The sequence below is a fragment of the Dromiciops gliroides genome, chromosome 2, assembly GCF_019393635.1.
Source record: "Dromiciops gliroides isolate mDroGli1 chromosome 2, mDroGli1.pri, whole genome shotgun sequence".
NCBI lineage: Eukaryota > Metazoa > Chordata > Mammalia > Microbiotheria > Microbiotheriidae > Dromiciops > Dromiciops gliroides.
The window spans coordinates 502,537,743-502,554,934 of record NC_057862.1 but is presented as its reverse complement, the minus strand read 5'-3'; the positions used below and the strand labels follow the sequence as shown (position 1 = coordinate 502,554,934).

At 36.2% G+C, this 17,192-nt stretch overlaps 1 protein-coding gene across 1 annotated transcript in view; it reads right to left on the bottom strand.

The window, feature by feature from the left end:
- MYT1L (myelin transcription factor 1 like) overlaps positions 1-17,192 on the bottom strand; it is a 730,598-nt gene that overhangs the window by 655,380 nt on the left and 58,026 nt on the right. The window contains exon 3 of the mRNA XM_043981893.1: positions 7,751-7,823. The gene's annotated coding sequence lies outside the window, so the exon portion shown is untranslated. The remainder of the gene's footprint in view (positions 1-7,750; positions 7,824-17,192) is intronic.

The window sequence follows — 17,192 nt, the reverse complement described above, 5'->3', positions numbered from 1 at the left end:
ATATGAAGGAACTATTTAAGGCTTCTGATTGGGTCCATTCCAGGGGATAAACATGAAAGACAGGCTGATATATTAGCAGGCAGTAATAAAGAACCATATTCAGAACTGTGGAGTAGAAGGAGACTGTAGTAGGAGAGAGAAATAAAAGATGAGGACTGACTTGAAGTCGGTCAATGGAGAAATTCCAGCAAGGGAAACAAGCAGGACAGAGCAGATGAGGTTAGAGCCATAATTATTTTTCTGGAGTAGGACCATGGACCACCTTTTCAAACAATCTACCTTCCATTTAATAATCTATTAGAGAGGACAGAGTCATATAAATCCCCCACTTGGAATAGTATCTTAAGGCCTGAAAAAAAGCAGAAATGGGGCAAAACATAACTTGGCCACATAAACCACTGTGAGTAAAGTTTGAAAAAAGTCCTTTGTAATACTTGAAGTTATCTACAAATGTGAGTTACTATTTTTGTTGTTACATGGCAGTCACTGCCTCTGGAATTTTCTGAATCATGGGATCATGGATTGTGATGGAGGCTAAGGGAATGGCAAAAGTAACAGCTTTAGATAAGTCCAGCATACACTCAGTTATGTGGTGTGATTGATGTTTTTACCTAGCCTCTAATGGGGTCTAGCTGTCTGAGTCTTCAAGAAGTTTTGGTTGAGATGATGGAATCAATAAATATTGTCCATTTAAACTAATACAGAGTTATGTTGAACACATGAACTGTGTACAATTACGTTAGGGTGTCAAAGCTCTCTCTAATTCTCTGTGTGTGTATGTGAAAGATGTAGGGAAAGTTCTCAAGGGGTAAGTGCTTTAAATATAATTTCTACAAAGAAATTCTTGCTTCACACAACAACCAACCAGTTCTTACTAATTCCTTCTTTTATATGTGTTAATTTTCTTAGATGAAATTTTTATTTATTTATTTATTTTTGGATGAAATTATGACGCAGCATGGAATGGTTGAATGAATGTTGGACATGGAATCTCTAACAGAGAATTGGATTCAAATCCCATTGATTCTACTTAATTACTGAGGCAGTTAGGTGGCTCAATAGATTTGGATTGGGCCTGGAGTCAGGAAGACTTGAGTTCAAATCTGACCTCAGCTACTTACTATCTATGTGACCCTGGGGAAGTCACTTAAATTCTGTTTGCATCAGCTTTCTTATCTATAAAATGGAGATAATAAGCATCTATTTCCCATAGTTGTGAGGATGAAATGAGACAATAAATGTAAAGCACTTATTATAATGTGGGGTACATGGTAGGCACTGTATAAATGTTAGCTATTATTTTTATTAACTGTTTGACCTTGGGTAAGTCATAGAATTTCAGACTACAATGGCCACCTAGTACAATCTATGCCCCCAAAAGAATCCTTATTACCACATACTTGACAAATTCTTATCTAGCCTTTGCTTAGAGACCTCCAATGGTGAGAAACTTACTACTCTTCAGAAGAGCCACTTTTAGAAAGCTTTATAGGAAGTTTTTCTTAACTACTCTGAACGTGTTTCCTTATCTGGAAAATGAATATAATAATACTTGCAGTATCTACCTCAAAGGTTCTTATGAGGAAAGTATTATGTAAAAGGGAGTTGTTATTACTTTGGGAATTCTTACTTCCTGTCTTCCAGGCAGCCTCATATAGGGTTGGATCATAATAAACATATGCCTTCTGACTAATTCCCTCTGCCCTCTTTTGATGATGAGCAAACCAGAACTTGGTATGTTGGAAACCAGCTTGGGGTTTTAAAACAGTTCAGTGCCAGAGATGAGACTCCATGATCTCCGGGTGCCAGTTTTCTCTCCATCTGAGCATACCATTTCTGTTCTGCCTTAGAAACAGCCTTCACTCCATTTAAACATTTCAGAAAAAAAAATGTACAAAAGGACAGAGATAGAAATAGTTCCTGCAGACTGTGCAGGGATCCTGTATTTGTAGGCACAAAGGGCATCTCTCCCTCAAGTGACAGGTCTGTCAAACTGAGGTTTTCCCAAAGAACTTTGATGTTTCCAAATAAAAAATGTGCAAGGGGAGGAAGGGAAATGAGACTTAAAGATGGACTCATCTTAATCAAGAATAGAGAGACAGTGAGGAGTAGTGGATGGAGAGGTGACCTTCAATCAGAAGGATGTACACTCAGTTTCTGCCTGTGATATATGCTACCTGTGTGCCTAGAGGAAATCACTTAATTTCTCAGTGCCCCTGGCACTAAAAGCATAATTGACAGAGCAGGTATCAGTCTAAATTTGTAGAGGGTGTCATCTTTCCCTCCCAAATTTTTCTGGACCAATAAGATCACAGATTTTGGTCCAGAAAACACCGAACCACCCCATAATGCCACAATTTTAGTAACAAAATAGCCTTCCCCCCTGTTTTAATTCATAGAACACTGATCAAACTGAGGATATACCTTTAATACAAGGGAAACATCATCAAAAGAACACTGGGTTTGGGATCCTAAGATATGGATGCAAATCATGTCTTTGCCACCTATATCTAGTTCAGAACAGTAATGAGCAATTCTGTTGCCCAGGGCAAGCATTAAAACAAAGTCAGATATAGGAGGGGAGAGGGAAGAGGCTCGGAAATTGATACATAAAGACCTCTTGGGAAGAGACAGAAACCTCAATATACTTTGACCTAGGTAGGAGGCTTCTACTGGGGTGTGCCAGGCTGAGCCTAGGAAGAACTTGCCTGAGGTGTGATTAGATTCTTGGGTGGAGTTGCAGAGGTGGGTGGCTGCTACCTATTTACTTCTGTCCCAGTGAAGAAATAAACCAGCGCACTCTATAATTTGGTGCCCCAAGGCAAAGTCTCAGTCACTACTGCCCTAATTACAGCTTTTTGACTTTGAGTAAATCACTTAAGCTCCATGAGCCTTACTTTCCTCACCTTGTAAATTCAATGGGTTTGACACAGTGTTTCTGAATGTCCCACTTCTATGATCCATTTGGACAAGCATATAATAAGCACCTATTAAGTATGGAAGACTTTGCTCAGTGCCAAAGGAGATGTCAAAAATTAATAATTGTTTACATTTACATAGTGATTTGAACTTGACTCAGTACTTTGCTTTTGACATAGGTAGTGCAATCATCATAATGCCTATTTTAAAAATGCAGAACTGAAAGCTTCAGACTCAGTGTGATTTGCCCATAGTAACACAGGTAGTTAATTGTTAGTGTCATGATCCAAATCCAGGTCTCCTGATTCAAAGTCTAGCATTCTTTATCATTCCCTGCCATCACAGAACTCCCAGCTATGTAAGGGACAGAGCACACCAAAAAACAGCTACAACAACAACAACAACAACAAAAGAATCTGGTCAGTGACCATGAGAAGTAGGAATAAAATGCTAATTTGAGATGGGAAGGAGGATTTGTGTACAGGAAATCAAAGCACTGCCTTCTAAATGATACCCCAACCCCACATTTTCCACGAACTCTTTTTGATTAATATCAGAATTTTGAGCATATAGATGCCAGTGCTCAATCTACGGCACAGTGCATCTGGCAGCTCCTTTCCAAGGTACTGAGGACCACACATAAGGAGGAAAGAACACTCGATGTTGCATGCCTTTTTAATGGAGACTGACCTTTCTATTTTTTAAATTAAATTCATCCCTGACTCTCATTCCACTTGCCTTTCTTTTTTCTTTCTTTCCCTTTTAGTTGATTTTGCTCTGCCACAATATAACATATTGCATAATTACTTTGTGAAATCTGAGGACAAATTCCTTTCCTTCCGCCTTCAGATCAGCCCTGTAGGAGTGTGGAACAGCAGTGCAGAGGCAGCAAGCCAGATGTGGATTAGATCTATGCGAATCACTTTCCTATTACTCACAGGTTGTGTGTGTGTGTGTGTGTGATTATTGCTCTTTTAATTTGAAAATTACTATCAATATAATATATCTTTTGTATATGTGAAATCATAGTATTCAGCAAGGTATTAATGATATAGTCCACTCACTGCTTTGGTAACTATACACCAATTTAGATACCATCTTAAAACCTACACAACAGCTGGGTTGCTGAATTTTACATTGAGGTCTGAATTTTCACACGTAAAAAAATTACACATAGCACAAGACTCTTCTATGGTCTCCCTCTTGGTTTGTTTATTCCAGACAGTGCACAAAGTAGCCTGCATTCATGAAATGAGGTACACATTCATCTTGAATGGAAGTAGATGAATGATTCATAAGGATGAAATCTCCTCCTCTCACTTATTAGGAAACTATACTTCACTTTCATAATATTCCATCAGAGGCACATTCGACCAGTACAGATGTCCTTAGATGCCTCCAAAGAAAACCAGAGCAGCCACATCCCACTATTGTTTCAAGCTACAGCTCTTAGGGACCACTGAGACACAGGCATTTTCCAAAGGTTAATTGTTAAGCAATTATGTGTATATATAATGCTCTAGGTTAAAATGCTAAAATTCAGAGGACAATATAATTTTTTATCTCTTTGTTGGTTGTATTCCCTTTTCATGGGCAAATGCAAAATATATGCTATAATTAGTAATAAATTGCAAACTTCTTCATAGTTCATTATTCTCTGAGCTACTACGTACTACTGTGTCTTAAGGCAATCATCATTTTTTCCCTTCTATTTCTGTTCCAATGTACATGTACCTTCCCCTTTCCCCAATCAATGGGATAAAGGTAGGATAACCACCTATCTTTTCCCCTTATATAGTAATGGGGTTGGTGATAAATTGAGATGTTAGGTTCTTTAGTAAGCCTGATTATTTCACTCTCACCAGAAGCTTGACACTAAAAAGGCAAAGTATAAAATTGCTTAGGTTAGTCAGTTTTCCGCTATGTACTTCCAGTATTTTATAAAAATTCTAGAAGCCAATGATGATCAAATGGAGACTTTAAGATGTCTGCTTCCATTAGTACCTTTTAAAATATATCAGCATATTTTCTAGACTTTTTTTTCTAGACTTTGCTTTCTAGTTATAAAATACTGACCTGATTTTCATTCTCTTTATTATCCTGAGGATGATTTGACTCCATGGTCAAGTCACTTGTTTTGAAGAAAGGGACATGAAACAGCCTCCAATAGAATCCCAAGGGGCATATCAATGGATATGTAATAGAAAGGAAAGGCATAGTAATGTCGCAGTAACAAATTGAAACAAGCATTGTGTAGGCCTCACTGAATGGTGAAAACTAAAATAGATACATTTGTGAATCTGTTTCTTTTAATTTTTTTCTGTTCAACTACTGTTGAACTACTATTATTACCCGATAACATCCTTAGCGTCAGAAGTACCTACCATAATTGCACAAGGGACACATTGATTGAAAAGTAGTAGGAAAGATGGAAATAATTGGTTTTCCTTTCGTCTTTCTACCTTTTCGAACACCAGGTGTGGGAGATGTCTGATTTGGATAGTTGGGGACAGATTTATAAAATCAGTCTACTTTTTGATCAATAGCCTAAAAAATCATGCAGTTCTATCAAGTTTCAAAAGGAGGGGGAAGCTAGGTGGTGCAGTGGATAAAGCACTGGCCCTGAATTCAGGAGGACCTGAGTTCAAATCCAGCCTCGGACATTTGACACTTAACCAGCTATGTGGCCCTAGGCAAGTTGCTTAACCCTCACTGCCCTGCACAAAACAAAACAAAACAAAAGTTTCAAAAGGAATATCTCAGGCCATCAGAGACCTTTACTAGGTTCCTAATAAGCTATGTGCCACTGCTTGTAGAACATTGGCCCAGAGTATGGATGGAATTGTTCATTCCAATATGTCTTCATAGATAAATAAGTATGCTATGTATCTGTACAGCTGTTTGATATCTAAGATCTCCTCTGGCATGATTGTATCAGCCAATTGGTCAATCAATTAACAACAATTAGGTAACAGGCATTGTACTAGGCTTTGGGGAGACAAGGACAAAAAAATTGAAACCATCCCTGGCCTCAAGAAGCTTACAGTTGACCCAGTGAAACAATATATACTTCCATGCAAGGTAATTTCAGGGAAGTGGGGTAGCATTGGCAGCTGGAGGAATCAGAAAAGGCCTCATGTTGAGGTAGTGTTTCAGAAGGAAGTTAAGGATACTTTCTTTTTCTTTTATAGTATTTTGTTTTATTTTATTTATTTTTAGTATTTTGTTTTAAAATGGATATTAGGCTATCCCTTAGGCTAATACTGGGCATTATCTATAAGTTTTTGAATTAGGTCCCTCGAACACTTTTTTTTTTTTTTTGGTCAGGGCAATGGGAATTAAGTAACTTGCCCAGGGTCACACAGCTAGTAAGTGTCAAGTGTCTGAGGCCAGCTTTAACCTCACGTCCTCTTGAATCCAGGGTCAGTGCTTTATCCACTGCTTCACCTAGCTGCCCCCCCATCTAATACTTTTTAAAGAATTTTAAAGATTTTTTATTGTTGCAAATTTTCATATTTCCATTGATAAGTATAACCACTTCCCAGGAAGAGCGAATAGAGGAAAACACTTTACAATCCATATAGTACTTTACAAATCTAAGCTATTAATAATATACTACATATACCTTGACTTAATCATTGACTTTGTAATCAGACTTGAAAATTATACTGCATATCATACAATTATCATAGGGCATGGGTACTTAGTCTATTATTTCATTGCTACAGGGAACTATTTCCAGGGTGAGAAAGCTCCTTCTACAAATGCAGACTAGCACAGCTTTCAAACCTGTGGACCCACAATACTCCCAAGTACTTCAAAACAAGATTAAAATGTAATTTGAAAATACTTACAATAAATAAAAATACAATGCAACATAATCTTAATTTGTGGTTTTCTAAGTAAATATGAGCCCCTTTTCTATTTGAGTTTGATACCACTGGACAAGAATACTGAAAGTTCCTTAGCCAGGGTCACCTAGCCATGATTTGTTAGAGTCAATATTTTAACCCATTACTTTCTGGTTTTGAGACCACCTCTCTACCACACTGTGCTAGTTATCTTCTTGTGAGCAAAAGGAACTCATATGGGGGCGGCTAGGTGGCACAGTGGATAAAGCACCAGCCCTGGATTCAGGAGGACCTGAGTTCAAATCCGGCCTCAGACACTTGACACTTACAAGCTGTGTGACCCTGGGCAAGTCACTTAACCCCCATTGCCCAGAAAAAAAAAAGGAACTCATATGGAATATTTTCCCCACTCGTCAACCCTTTACTTTAGCTCTCCTATAATCAAATCGCTGCTTATATTCTTCTTATTAGTCCTCCTGGATGGTCACCCCTTGTGTGTGTGTTTTTCAGGACCAAGTTTCTTCCAAGTTCCCATGAAGAGACAGGTAAGCACATTAATCCTGCCAAGAGGTTTCTCATTTTATGCTGTAAATTATAACAAAATCTGCTGATTATGTGTAGTGAAAACCATTAGGAAAAAAAAAAGGTAATTCAAGGTCATAAAAATCTCATTTCTGAGGAAAACTTTATCATTTTGTTGTCAATTCCTAGAGGATTTCACAATGCCACATATGGAACCCAGGTATCTTTTTTTTTTTTTTTTTAGTGAGGCAATTGGGGTTAAGTGACTTGCGCAGGGTCACACAGCTAGGAAGTGTTAAGTGTCTGAGGCCGGATTTGAACTCAGGTACTCCTGACTCCAGGGCCGGTGCTCTATCCACTGCACAATCTAGCTGCCCCTCTGGGTATCCCTTTTGAACAGAATGCTAAATAAAAATTAAAGACAGTGAAATCTCTAATAAAATATGATGAAAACTCACAGTATCCTAGGAATTGTAGCTATGGGGGCACTTGGAACTCCTCTCTGCTCTTTTGCTCCGGATACAACCCATACTAAAAGGAAATAAGAAGAGAGATTTCAATCAGCATATTCCCATTCGTTCTAGATTATATAGGAATGATTTTTGGAAGGGATGGTCTTATTAATACTAGGTCATTAGAAAGTGACAAAATGTATAGAAAGTCATATGCTAGATGTGGGACCCTGCTTAACACCATTTGGAGAATCATTTAAATTCTAACATTGTGTACAAATTTACATTTGGGCAATTTTCTGTACCTCAGAGGATTAGGATGACAAACACCTCCTAAATAATGTCATATGTGCATTTATGGGTGTTGTTTTTCTTCCCTAATAATGATGAAAGCAATGGTCAGAGAATCAGGAGACCCAGATTATAGTCTTGAACTTGCCTCTAAGGGGCCATGTAACTCTTGGACATGTCAATTAATTTTTCTAGATTTCATTTTCCTCATCTATAAACTAAGTAGGTGGGACTAGATGAGTTCTAGGGTCTTTTTCAGGTTAAAAAAATTAACTATTATTATTATGTTGACAACATCCAATTTAGTTGTCTAGTGCTTAAGCACAGAGAACTAAAGACCTCACTATGATATGGAGATGACCTTGAATTTTTGAAGGACTATGCTAGCAGTATTTAAATTCCTAGGAAGATTTACCAAGTTGAAAAAGCTTCGAATATGAGCAATGTGAATAATTGTTTTACTGAAGATGAGCCTAGGTACATACAAGAGAAGGTCATTGTAACAAGGCTATATGTGACAATGATTTTCAGAAAAAGTGGAAAGTTGCAATCTTCATTAGATGAGGATTTTGTGCCAGTGAAATAACAACATATAAAATATTGACAGTGTAACCATTAAATATGACTAGTAAGCTCCCATTTATCTAGCTCCTAAACAATCATAAAGTTCAGGGATGTTTGCTTTTTGTTTTTATTTTTCTCCTTACAATACTGAACATTGATAGTTAATGTTCACAACTGACTTTGAGATCCTGGATGAAACTAAAGTGTCCTTGAAATGAAAGAAAAATTAAATTATGTTCCATTTAACTGTCCTGTGAATTACATTTTATTGTGTTCTCTAGCTCTGTGAATAGGTCATTCAATTCTTAAAGCATATATAGCAGAGCTCTACTATCCAACTCCTTAATTAACAAAATAACAAAAAAGAAACCCCACCTCTTACTATTTCAGGGTTGATAAATGTAAGTTTATTGTACAGTACTGATTTTTATTTGTACAACAGCACTGTTACTTTTAGAGTACCTCTGATACAGGGAAATATGGCATGAGAGGGGAATTAGGAGTCTATAGCCAAAATTAGCTCATAGTTTAGAAATTATAGAACAAAGAAGTGAATGATTTTAAGAACTGTTTCTTCATTTATTATCAAAGTATTTATCAGCTCACTGTCTTTGATTTCCTCCCCTTTCTTCTCATATAAGTAATTTTGCATTTAGTTTGTATATATTTTATACAAATGAAATTTGAATATACTTGCATGTGCATGTCTCCAAGAAATGGATTATACTTGACAGTAGGAATTATTATTTTTTTTTGTTTGCATTCCCAACACCTAGCCCAATTCTTAGAAAATAGCACTTAATACATACTTATTGACTGAATGACTTATTGATTATTCCTTTACAACCTGTCTATCTTCTCTCACTCCATGTTGGGAAGCAAGGTGATATAATGGAATAAGCCCTGGGCTATTTGGCATGAGACCTGGGTTTCTAGTTCTGTCAATAAGCCACTCTATACGTGTCCTCAGCCAAGTGAATCAAAATGTAAGGAAGGCCTCTCAAGGCCTCAGTTTAGTAGTCTAAGGAATGGTAAGAATAATACTAATTTTCATCAATTTTAAATGGTCTTTTGTGAGATAACATGAAAAAGTGTTATGAAATAATATATGAAACAAAATATAAATGTAAGATATTTATGTTCTTTTGCACTCTAGTTTTAGGGGAATTAGACTGTCTTTTCATTGGTTCCTCTTTCCTAGAATGCCCCTATAAGACTCCAATAGAAAGTCTTTAGAGTTTGTATATGTCCAAAAAGGGGGTAGGAGCTTTCAAGTACCTGATAACATGAACATTTATAGTTAGGAATTCTTAAATGGTAGAGCCAAAGATTTTGACAAATTCCCACATAAGACCTGGTTAATAATTCCCCTATATTCTTTCAACCTTTCTTTTGAGCTGATTTGTCAATGGATTGATTATTAACCAACTTGGAAATCTTAATCAATTGAATATATCCATGTACCTAGTGCTATACATACAGGGGAGTAAGAATTTCCCATGTGCATTACATATTTTACTAGCATTGTTTCATAGCGGTGTTGAGAGCAAAGTTCTATGTTATTTAAATTAGGGAAGTAAAAATGGTTTAGCAAAGAAGGGAATAAATCCTCATTTTCACCCATGGGCAAGATTTTATGTGGGTGGATGAAAACCAAGCCCTCTTGCGTAACTCCCTTTACATGTGACGTTCACTAGGAATAATGATAATTGGCTTTTTTGGATTTTTTTTTCCTTCACACAGCCTAAATTCTCTCCTGATTACTCTTTCCAACATGCATCACACTGAAGTTAATTGCCTGGTGTTGCTAACTGATGTAGCCACTCAGGGCTCTGCTCAGTCTTAACTTAAATTTCACCTGCACTTCTGGAAAGATTGAATATTAAGCCACTGTCTGACCAAGCATATCAGCACATTAGTCAGTGAACTCTGAACATATTGGGGTGTGATTTCCCCTGCCTTCACTCTAGAAGCGAGTTCTAGGGTTTGGAGTCTCAGGTAAAGGGTCTGGTCTTTAGGAGGATTACTCTCTGGGAAAATGAAAACCTCTCTAGATTAAAAATTCAGAGTTCCTAGCTAGATTTATTTGTAAAGCTGGGTATAGGAGTTGCAACCACAAAATCCTGTTAGGAAATAATGGGATTTGAGAGCTCTCTCTGATACCCCACTTTCCAGTTTTACCCTCTGGTGTTTCCAAACATTCTGGTTATCTACAGTCAATTTTGCAACCTTTTAAAGCATCATTTTAAATTCCTCTTCTCACCAGTCCCCCCACCCCTGCATTTGCATCTCATTATTATGACACTTGAGCCGCTTAAAACACATGCCTAGAAGAAAAAAAGAAAGATATATCTCAATATATCTCTATCAAATATATAGGCATAATTTTTGAAGTTATGTTGTTTCATTAAAAACAAATTTACGTGAATAAACTTATCTTTAGGTCACCAAAGATCTATGCAACACAAAGAAATCAAATTTGATATCTAGGAAAACTCTCCACTCTTTAAAAGCAAATGTCTCAACTGACACTGGCATGCTTTCCATATGTTAAGTGTTGATTTCCAGGTAATGTCATAAAAAGCTATCTCCTCTATCAAAAATCACAAGGACTCCTGATAACTTTATCATAAGCCTTCAAAATACTCCTTCTTAAGCTCCAAAAGACAATCTAAGTTTTGTCTATGAAGGAATTTGACTTTAACACAATAGACTGGATGGTATTTTAAGACCTTATGGTAAATATAATAAGGCAATGCTCATTGGCTTTAAAGCTACTGGCTTCGGATAGGACTTCATTCTGACAGAATAGGAGGGCTGCCTTCCTGAGCCATTATATTTTTCATATTATCTTGCTATTCCCTCTAATATACCAACTATTCTCCTTTGACTTCTGTGGATGTGGGTGCCTTGCAAGCCCCACTGTGGAGACTACATTGGCTCAAGGACTCTAACTTTTGGGTAAAGATGAAGATTTCCTTTCTCAAATTAAAACAACTGGTTTTACTCTAAAACAAAACACAAAGGCATTATCCCTTCCCTCCCCTATCATTAAAAGTTTTAAGGATGAAAGTGTTAAGGGTGAAAGTTGCTTAAACAACAGAGAGATAACAAGGCTTTGCCAGAAGGAATGGTTAGAGTCTTCTCCATATCACAGAGGGAATCTTTTCCCCTGGTCTTTATTAATTACAATTCCCTTTTTGCCCCCTTGACTATGACCCCATTTAGTTCTGTATAGGCAAGAAACCATCTTGTACTCTTTATTGTGCTGGGAATTGTGTCCTCCTTCAGTTCAAACTTGTATTTTCTGTTCCCTCTTTCCCTTTGTGTTTGGTACCACTGTTGGATGATCAGAGGATGATGCTCTAAGATAATGGCAGATGCTTTGTTAGATCCTAGGCCACCTTTAAAAATAAGTATGTGTATACATACATAATGCATATAGACACATACATATATGTATACATGTAAATATACACATATATACATAAGTACATACATATATATATCTATACTAGCTAGTAGACATAACTGACGTCAGTCCTCAAATGACCAAATTCTTTTGATTTAGCTGTTCAAAACATCCCAACCCAGTTACTAATTCCTTTTTTTTTTAATGTATGAGGTATTTTATTTTTTCCGTTACATGTAAAGATAGTTCTCAATTTTTGTTTATACATGCTTTACAATTTCAGATTTTTCTCCCTCCCTCCCCTCCCTCCCCCCTCCCCTAGACAGCAGGTAATCTGATATAGGTTATATCTATATATCTCTATACATATACATATATACTAATTCCTTTTTATTAATTAATCCTTCCATTTAATTTAATTTAATTTATTTATCCTTCCATTTCTATTCACATAATTTGAAAGAACCAAATACAGTATATGATACATAAACATTAGAAGACCCACAAACAGTTGTGATGTAGTGGAAATTGCATGGAATTTGGATTTCTTGAGAATATTAACTTTCTCTTGAGATCTGAATAAATGTAAATCACAAAGATGGAGTAATGCAATGACGGTGGGGAGAATGAAGAATTTTGCCCAGCTAATTTAAAGGCAAGGGAGATTACTTTCTTACTTTTCTGTAAAATGTCCCCTTAAACACTAAATCCATTATTTTAATTCAAGATGAATGAAGATGAATACAAATAGATTGAACAACTCAAAATCATTATAGCTAAAAAAAAAGTTGTATCACAGAATTTAGGATAGAAATGTATGTTAGAAACCTTTCAATCAAGTCTACTCCTCTTACAGAGAAGGAAACTTTGAGATCAAGTGTTTCATCCAAGGCCACATGGATAATTAATGGTAGAGTCAGGACTAGAATCAACATTAATATAACTCTATCATTTGAATATACACATAGATGTGTAAATATACATATTAAATGAGTAAGAGTTTCCTATGCACATTCTGTAATTTTTGGACATTATTCTAAGAAATCAATCTTGACTCTGTCACTTACTAGTTATATGACATTGTCAAATTACTTACCTTCTCTCAATTTCCAGAGAAACTGTTAAATGGGACAGGGTAGGGGGAGATTGATATGGAAGATCTCTAAGATGTTAACAGCTCTACATCCTATGATAAGCCAAAGTGTTATTTTTTTATAATCAAAAGCTGTTTTTAATTTGTGTTAGTTCTTCGTATTTGTGTTTTTGCTGATAGAACAAAAGCCATAAGTTTTTTGTTTACATTATTCCTTATTCATTTTCAAGTTTTATTCAGATAGTAAAATGAAATTAATATACACTAGAACTACTTGATAATATTAATTTTCTTTCATAATTCTTTTGCAAAAAGTACAATAAATAAGGAATAAGGTAGAGAGACCACAGGAGTCCTATAATTCTTGCATAATATAGCTCTCAGAAACAAACAGCAAAATCATTGAACAGAAAAGGAAAAGAAACTAGAATATAACATCCTTATGGGCAGTGATGATTTTCATTTTGTTTTCATATCCCCAGCACCTACTACATTGTCTCATACATCAAGGGATATTAAAATTATTGTTGTATTTAATAAAATCTCATTTGGTAAATGTGTTTTTAGATAAATATGAAACATAATAAAGGAAAGAAATGAAATAGAGTAAAGAGATACTATGTTTAATCAGTCATAGCCTGTGGAGAACTGAAAATCAGGAAAATACTGTTTTCCATGTACACAGTATTTTATGATTAAGAACAATTTACCTAGAACATCTAGTATAAATTTCATAACAACCTTGAAAAAACATATTTTTTCCATTTTATAGATGGGGGAGAGGGGCCAATATCCAATGAGATGAAACAATTTGGCCAAAGTCACAGAGAAGAGCTGGAACTTCAACCCAGATCTTTGGATTCCAAGTCTGGTCCTCTTTTCCTACACCTTATTACCTCCTCAAATTTCTTAAAATAAGAAGAAAGTACCAAGATACTTTGTGGCAGAAAAAAAGAAGACCATGAGACTGTTAACAAAAAGAGAAAGAAATGGATTGAAGTATATCTTGGGGAATGCCCATATTGAAAGTGTGGTACAAAGACAAAAAAACCAACAATATAGAACCAGAAGAAACAGGGAGACATATTAGAGATAAGCAAAGGATGATCATTGTAATGGAAGTCAAGGGAGAAGAAAGCAACAAGGTAGAGAAAGGGATCACCATTGTCATATACAATGAAAAAGTCAAGGATAATTGGAAAGTTAATGGGTTTGGCAATATTGGTAATGTTTTAGTGAGCAATTTTAATATAGTGTAGGAGCAAGTTAAATTCCAAGGAAGTCTACAAACGACAATATAGAGCAGTAAGCTTTGCTTCAATTTCAATCAAAATTCTAGAATGTGTTATTAGAAGCATGTTTAGTGAACATATAGAAAAAGGAAGCAGTAATCATAAAGAGTGAACATGGTTGGCTCATTTCAGGGACAAATTTACTAGACTGATCAATCAATCAATCAGTCAATCAGTCAACTAATTAGGTACCTACTACTATTAAGCACCTACAACCAAGTCTTTAGCACATATCCCTTGCTATTCTTGTAAAGGAGATGGAGAGATGTGTGGTAGATCATAGAACAGTTCAGATGGATTCAAAGCTAATTGTATTGAATAGGAGTATGAAGCCACAAAGCTACAAAACTCCCGAATGCACTGAACCTGGTTAAAATGGAATTGGTAGATATTTGGCAAAATAAATAAAAATACAGTACATCATAAATGATGTTAACTTCTAGTTTCTAAGTTAATATGCAAGGATCCATTTCTATTTCAGTCTGACACTACTGATCTGGACCAAAGAATGCTATTAAAGGTTCAGTATCAACTTGGAAGGAGGGTTGTAGTTGAATAACCTAAGGATCACTTCTTGGCCATGTTATTAAAAATTTTCAGCAGTGGTTAGCATCAAGGTACAGATGATATATTTATCAAGTTTTCGGATGACAAAAAATGTAGGTGAGATAGGAAATGTGCTGGAAGATGGAATCCATATCCTCAAAGATAATTAAGGCTATAATGATGAGCCAAATTTCATACTACAAAATTCAATGAAATTTTAAAATCCAGACTTTGAAGGGCCAATATACAGAAGACATGGCTATATATAGGGTAGTGTTTATGACAGAAGGAAGGAAACATATATTTATTAAATGCTTACTATCATATACTATATTAAAGGCTAAAAGTAATATATGAATACATAAAACTTATAAAAGCTATGCATAATATGATATGGCAATAAAAAAAGGATTTTAGGTAGCATTAAGACAAAGCATTCAGAATAAAGGATATAATAGTGCTACTGTACTTGCATTGGTCAGATCACAACTAGAACATCATGTTAAATTCTGTGTAGCACATTTTAGGAGGGTCACTGATAACCTGGAGGAGATTTGGGAAAAAACAAGCATGTTGATGATGGAACCAGAAATCATACCAAAAAAGAAATTGGGCGTGGTTAACCTAGGAAGTTAAAATGATGTTGTAGCTTCAAGTATCTAAGGGACTATCATATTTTTTAAAAAGGGATTTTTGTTTGTTTGTTTTTTAACTTGGCTTGAGAAGACATAACTAGGTAAAATATGCAAAAATTACAGGGAGATTTTTTTTTTAGTTAGACATAATTAAATTAGTTAGACATAATTAAATTAGTTAGACATAATTAAAAAAAAATAGATTCCTGGGGCAGCTAGGTAGATAAAGTACCAGCCCTGGATTCAGGAGTACCTGAGTTCAAATTCAGCCTCGGACACTTGACACTTACTAGCTGTGTGACCCTGGGCAAGTCACTTAACCCTCATTGCCCAGGAAAAAAAAAAAGATTCCTCATAATTAGAGTTATCCAAAAATGGAAAGGATTCCATTGAGAAGTGGTAGGATTCCCCATATCTAGAGGTCTTCAAACAAAAATTTTATGTTTTACATGGATTTCTTAGTCTGTGATAGTTCAAACTAGATGACTTCTTCAAGGTCTTTCAACTCTGTGATTCTAGGTTGAAGAGTGAATGTCTTTTGAGGAAGTTCAGCAGTGAAGGAAGTAGTGTCAGTGAAAGAGGGATAGAGAGATATTGAGGGAGCAGCAGTCAAATGAAGGTTTTTAGTTTGTTTATTTTAAAATAAAATTAGAGAGCCCTGAGCATATTTGTAAGCTGGAGGAAGCTAGCAAAGAGGTACTGAAAATGGAAAAATGCTGGATATGGGGGTGGGGGTGGGTGGGGTGGAGAATAAGTTCAGCAATAACCAGAAAGGGAAGGGAGGAAATGATAGTGAGAAATTAAAGGAACCAGGATTAGGCAGATTAAGAACACTTAATCTTTACACCTAGTTAAAAGAATCAAAACTACTGGTGTCCAGAGGAGCAAGGATCTTTGTTGAGAACAAAGAAAAGAAGACTTCTTTGCAGGTGGCAAAAGGCAGCCTTGGAGCTATGCTTCAGAGAATGGTTGAGGGCTAGCCTGGTCTAGCTCTCAGTCAGATCTTCTCTGAGACTGCTTTTTTTGATCATTGATGTTTTAATGTGTTCCCTGTTTTTTCCTGGAAACTAATAAGCTTATTCTCAACACCACAATGTCATTTGTTGATGGTTTATGCCAATAAGAGTTTTACTGATTCAAGAAAAAAAGGGGGGAAGGGGGCAGCTAGGTGGCGCAGTGGATAAAGCACTGGTCCTGGATTCAGGAAGACCTGAGTTCAAATCCGGCCTCAGACACTTGACACTTACTAGCTTGTGTGACCCTGGGCAAGTCACTTAACACTCATTGTTCAAAAAAAGAAAAGAAAAGAAAAGAAGTGCACTTCTTTGAAACTGGAGTTGTGAGGAGGGAAGGAGAGAGGGAGGGTTGTTGTTCTTTGTCCTTCGTTCTTGAAGAGGACCATGACACCAGGTGGTGATGTCATGACTTTCACTGAATTGCAATTAAATGAAGGAGAGCTGTGTAAAGTCACCAGTCTCACTCACTCTCTCCTCCGGAGTCATCTGGGTCCAGTGGCAAGATATACATCGGGATGACTAGAGATGGCCCTGGATGTTTGAGGTAATCAGAGTTAAGTGATTTGTCCAGGGTCATACAGCTACTAAGCGTCAAGTGT